This window comes from Saccostrea echinata, unplaced genomic scaffold, assembly GCF_033153115.1.
Source record: "Saccostrea echinata isolate AGI-Se365-2 ecotype Australia unplaced genomic scaffold, CSIRO_AGI_Sech_v1 ptg000030l, whole genome shotgun sequence".
In the NCBI taxonomy this organism is placed as follows: Eukaryota; Metazoa; Mollusca; class Bivalvia; order Ostreida; family Ostreidae; genus Saccostrea; species Saccostrea echinata.
In genome coordinates, this window is record NW_026889779.1 from 5,476,973 (window position 1) to 5,482,972 (window position 6,000).

A 6,000-nucleotide genomic window follows, 5' to 3' on the forward strand; every position below is an offset into this window, starting at 1 on the left:
GAAATATCATCTTCCTTGCATGTTAGTAAACATATAAGTATTTTTCTTCAAGTATATAAAATTCTTCTTCATGCAACAAACAACGCAAGGATCTAATTGTGAACTGGGAAGCAGTATCTTCTGTTGTGTGAAGTTATGGCAGTTATAATTTTAAATCACTTTCATTTTTTGCATAAATAAACAGTTCTGCTAAATCCATTTTAAAGTGAAAAGATCAAGAATAAACATTTTAAAATTTCTTTTAAAATAATGATAAGAATTTTCTCTTTGTTGTAGAATAAGTATTTTTCCCATTATTTTTTTTTATTGTAAATAGATTAAAAAAATCTATGTATTATGCTTATATATAGTTTATTTCAGAAGGCCAAAGAGTAACTGAGTCCGACAGACAAGAAATAGAGAGAGAGAGAGAGAGAGAGAGAGAGAGAGAGAGAGAGAGGGGAGGGAGGGAGTGGGTGGGAGAGTGGGAGGGTGAGAGGGAGGAGGTGAGAGGGAGTGAGTGGGAGGGTGAGAGGGAGTGAGTGAGTGGGAGGGTGAGAGGGATTGGGGGAGATAGGGGAGGGAGAGTGGGGTGGGGAGACGGAGTGAGTGGAGAGTGAAAAGTGTGGAGTGGCGGTGGGGTGGGAGTGGAGACGGAGAGAGTGGGTAGGGAGGGATGAAGTGAGTGGAGAGGGAAGGAGTGGGGGTGGGGTTACAGAGAGAGCAGAGGGAGAATGGGAGTGGGGGAGAGAGAGATTGTGGAGAGGGAAAGAGCTTGATATCATTTCTGTTTAATATTTAAGATGTATAACTTGAAGATGTTGCAAGTTACCGATGAGTGAATTCCAAAATAATGACCACCAAATTGAATTTTTTGAAAAAAATTCAACTGTCCTTAACATATTTTTCACTTACATCATTATATTGTACATGCATTCTAGTTAAAATTCCTGAAGTTGCAATAGAACAGACAATTGGATAAAAAAGTTTCAGAATTTTTATTAGTAAAACTATATTTGAAAGAAGAAAATATCATTACATCCTAAAGACTTTCTAAAATACATAATCAAAAGAAATTATAGTTTTTTATGCTTCAAAATAGTATCAGGGACATAAATGATTAGATCTAAACCGTGATTGAGTTTCTTCTCTTGTATATGTGGAAAAAATGGCTTTTTGATTGTTTTTTTTTTTTTTATTTTTTTTCAATTCTGGTTTTAAAAAGTTTTAATATGAAAGAAATATGAAACAATAAAATTCTCCCTAAATCACTTTTTTGTCCATTTAAGTCATTTTTTTAAATCTAAGCCAAAAAAGAATTTTTGATATACAAGTTTTCTTACAAAAATACTAAGATTTTGAAGTGACCCTATTTTACATTATTGTGTTGCACTTCTGACATCTGATATGTATTTATTTAACGTTGTTTTAAAAATTATAACACACAATTACTCATTCTTAATTTGTAAATCAGTTCGTCGTTTTGATATTTTTTTTTTTCATTTATGGCAAGTTTTTCAAATTTTCAAGACTTCAAAACATGATTATTTGCAATGTGTAAATATATACATTGTATTTAAAAATATGTGTTAAGTGATGAAAACTATTCTCTAAATTGACAGTAAAATGTCCGTAATTAGTTGATAGACATAATGTTTTGAACATCAAATAGTATCAAACATTTTTTTTTTCAATTTATTTTTTTAGTAAAGACAGATAAATTTCATTGATAATTATAAAACAGTTTTGTTGGACTCCTGACTGGAGTAAAATTTAAAATTAAAACCATAAAAAACAAAAATTCATGAAGTGTTGGCAACATCAAGTGATAACGAAATTGTGCAATATTTATAGCCCAATACTTCATAATTAAAACACATTCAAAGTATTTAAACTCGGATTTATATCTTGAATTATTCCCTATTTATGTAAAAAAAAAAAACCACACTAGCTAATATATATATATATATATATATATATATATATATATATATATATATATATATATATATATATATATATATATATATATATATATATATTAGGAAGATAAAATATATTTTATTATAAATTTTCCTTCACAGGACAAACACTGTAAGCAGCTGAGGTCAACCAGAAACATTCTACTCATCAATTTTTTCTTTATATTTATTCAATTTTGATCAGCAATAATTCTAACATATTTGTTGCACTCCTGACTAAGAACATGGGAGTCTTAAAAGTAGAATTGTGAAGGGAAAATTATATCAGAACGTGTTCTGTTGTTTCATTGAAGTTGAGGACAGTTTTCAATGTGTTTATTTTTCACATTCATAAAAAAATTAAAGAAAAGATAAAACACATCTGAATTGATAAAATTGGAAAAAAGAGAAGAATTTTTACTAATAAATCTGTCAATAATTAAGTTCTAGATTATTCAAAAAGATCATTTTTAATCAAACAAATATTTCTTAGCATAAATAGAAGTCTTTTCATCATATAACTTGAATCTTTAAAAAATGTGTTGCACTCCTGACCATAGAAATATTACCCTGTAATTGATAAATCTATTTGTTAAAAATGTTCTTTGTGTCTTTATTTTCCAAAACAAAACCAGAGAATCATATACTGATAAAAGTTTTTTCATGCTGAGGAGCAAAACATCAAATGCTGGACTCCTGACATTATTGGGTATGCACAGATACTTGACTCTCATTAATGCTGCTTGTGATTTATATAACATTTTAAAGTTTTTAATTGTATATCGGTTAATGTTTTATGCTTTGAAAATTCTTTTTTGACTTAATTGTCTTTCAGATATTTAAAATCGATAGTTTTTTGGCAGCAAAACAATTTTTCTGTTGCACTCCTGACACGGCATAACATTCTTTTAAACATCAGCCATGACAACAACTTGGTCAAACAAAAGTTGCTACAGTCTACATTTAAAGCTCAATACTTTGAATATTATCAGGAAAGTCTTTTTTCCAACATAAACCATTATTATTCATTTCACAGATCTTCAAAAAATACTGAATTTTCAAAATGACACAAAAAGGTGTTGCACGTCTGACATTTTTAGCATCATTTTTGGGTATAACTTTTTTGTGAATTGAGATATCAATGAGATATTTGGCAGGTATTTAGACACTATTTAAAGACATATGCTGAGACATAGAAGTTTATTTCCATTGCCTGTATTTTTAGTGCAGGTTGATAAATATGTTTGGTCATTTTTTTTAATTTCACCCCTATCAGTTTTCTACGTGTCTTCCAGTATATGTATACAGCCGTGCAGTTCATAAGTCTACAAAAGTAAAGTCTACAAGTTCGTCGAATTTTGATAATGAGAAATTATGGAGAGATAACAGTGCCACAATTTTTCTTTTTTTTTTATTCTTATTTTTTTCCTCCAAATTTAAGTTTATGCATATGAAGGTAATCAGCTAGTCCTTCAGAAGTTACGTTACCCCCTTAATATCCTTTATGTCTTGTTTCTTTTTGTTGTTTTGTTTTGTGTGTTTGTGGTTGTGTTTAATTTAGTCCTTTGTTTTGCAAACCTTTACAGTAAAGAAACTAAAATATATACCGGCGTATTGCAATTCGTTGACAAACAAGAATGTTCCAAGGAGCACATTTGTCGCCTGCTTTGTAGTTTCCTGAAAGATTTAAATAAATCTAATAGTGGTCAGCTATTTCTTTTTTTTTACTATTAGCACGATAGTTTATGCATTTGTCTGCAAAGAAAAAATGGCATCCGTGGATTAGTGTAAGACTACAATAGAATCTGACAAGAAAATATTGTTCCCTAAGCCTCATATGAATAATTTAAATAAATAGAAATTATAAATAACTGCTAGTATTTATCAATTATTAATAAGTGTTTCCAACAATCCTCCAAAGACTGTCTGTCTTTGCTGCAATTGTCAGTCTACATGATCCACGTGGAATACCAATCCCGATGTATTTTCATAGTATTTAAATATAAGTTTATATGTAATGGATATATGCCGAATACAGTTCTGTATGTAAAATATCAGACAGTTTGAGGCCCGTTAGGGCCGAAAATTGTCTGATATTTTTTCATACAGAATTGTATGAGGAGGCATATATGTACTTAAAGGCAGAGATTTTAAGCACCGCCTTCAAAAATACCTGGTCTGTTTATCCCTACCAATCAAGTGCGTTAAGGTACATCATTGGGTGCTAAAACTTGATTGATATTTACTTATCAGTCCCTGTGTATTCCCTGTACACCTTGTTTTGTACTCGTGGTGACCTTCAAATTAACTTTTGATCCTTTGATATTTACCACACATGGTATAAACAATAGAGAAGCTGTATTACTATGGAATTTTTAGCTTGATAATATATATACATACACACCTTTAGTATTTGAGATAATTATGATATTCTTTATGATATTATATATCAAAATTTAGTATAAGTAAAACTTTTTTTCAAAGCTCAACAAATACTTTGAATAATAATATTTTTTAATGGGTGGGGATATTTTGATACACATTCAATTACAAATTAATAAAAATTATTGAGATTAAACTTTATTTAAAACTTTTTTATTTCTAATTTAAAATCATCTCAAAATCCCAACACAGGTAAAGTTTGACTTCTTGGGTACTCTACTGTTTATTGAATCACTTCCTGTGTATAGGGATTAGGAGACAAACGACCACAGGTAGACTGCTAGCCCTCAAGGCATTCACACCTGTACAAAATAAGCCCCTCCCTCACCTGGGATTTACCACCCGGTAAAAAATCTCTGCCTTTAAAACATTGCCCTTTAAATGACACTTTGATTTACCCGAGACAGTCCGATGTTCAACCAAAGGACACAAGTGTTAATTGCAAATAAAGCAATTCTTTCAACAATGCATGCTTGAGTGAAAACTACTCAGTACTTTTGAAATCAGCTACACAATTATGGGTATTTGAAGTAATATAATTGTTTGGAATGGAGAGTAGGACTGAAATATCCTCAAATGTATGCATAGAGATTATGATTCAGACTGTCTAGTGAATGGAAAGGGAAATACAGATTAGAACTTTGATTTTAACTGAAAAAGCACAAAAAATGAAGTTGATGCTGAAGGTATATCAATTTTTAATTACTGGCATTGAAAATACCTTATAGCGGGGTAATTTTGGCTTATTTTGGCGTTTTGGTAGTAGCCCGCTAAAATTAATATTCTTCTTAGTGTTCTTCTGCAAAGAGTTGGAACCCTGTGTCCGCTAAAATTACGCCAAAATAATTGTCATATTGCTAGTGCTCGACCTTACAGCAACAAAGAGTGTGTATATGTATGCGTAAGGGGAGGGGGCAGATCTAAATGAAGATTTACTATGGATAAACTATACGAGCCTGCGTTATAAAGGATTGCATGTGTAATGGATAATTCGATAACCAGAAGTAGAATTTTTCTATGATTAAAATGAGAGATTTACCAGCCAACTCTGCTGTATAAATATTCATCGGTTTAAACCCAGAGAATTTCTAAATTTTTAACACTGATGAAAACATCACTTAAAGTCGAACATGTTTAACACAAGATCAGAGATATCTTGTTTGAATCTTTAATTTTATCCCTTCCTATTTCAGAATAAGTCACTTTTAAATTTTCCAATTCTGTATGATTAGTAAATAATATTCTGTTTAGAAAAAAATATGTACACATTAATCAAGTTCAAACATTGGTGTTTGCTAAATAATCACATTTTAATTTCTTTTGTTCAGTAACAGTCCAATTTTGAAGGATATCAGTACTGAGACAGTCTGATATTACACTTAATATCAGACTGCTCACTAATATCGAACTGTCACGGGTAAATTTTTAGACTGCAAGAACAAAGAAATGACATCACAGTGAAATATGTGGAGATAACGAGCAGTATTCGAGCTCAAATGTCCATTAAACATTACAAAATTGAAGCAGAGCAAACACGGACCTCTAAGACATCAGAGGTGGGATCAGGTGCCATGGAGGAGTGAGCATCCCTTGCCGACCGGTCCCACCCGCCGTGTGC